We start from the raw sequence: 388 nt of genomic DNA on the forward strand, positions 1-388 counted from the left end.
TAAGTCTTTGAACAAAGTCTTGAGCGGTCATTTGTCTGTTTGTTAATATTGATACTGCAGTAGAATGAGTTGTTCGATAGTTTTCCCCTAAGTCGTCCTATGCCGGGTAATGCATTCAGCACACACTAAACGTGCATGACCAGCAATGACGTCATTAGCAAAACCCCAAAATGCGTTTGGACTTTTTTTGTATCTGCAAAAGACGGGGTTGCTATTATTATTCTTATCAATTGATTTGTATATTTATTTTTTTTTTATCCCTTTTGTTTATTGGTAGTTGACATTAACCTGCGATTTTCCCTAATGATGATTTGCAGAAAATTTTGGGGAGAAAAAGGGAAATTAGGAAAACTTTTTAACGCCCATTGACTATACATTTTTTTATTGT

At 34.5% G+C, this 388-nt stretch overlaps 1 protein-coding gene across 1 annotated transcript in view; it reads left to right on the forward strand.

Moving 5' to 3' along the window:
- The window catches only part of LOC119591837, a 2606-nt gene that overhangs the window by 247 nt on the left and 1971 nt on the right, over positions 1–388 (forward strand). The window lies entirely within an intron of this gene.

The sequence above is a fragment of the Penaeus monodon genome, chromosome 29, assembly GCF_015228065.2.
Source record: "Penaeus monodon isolate SGIC_2016 chromosome 29, NSTDA_Pmon_1, whole genome shotgun sequence".
NCBI lineage: Eukaryota > Metazoa > Arthropoda > Malacostraca > Decapoda > Penaeidae > Penaeus > Penaeus monodon.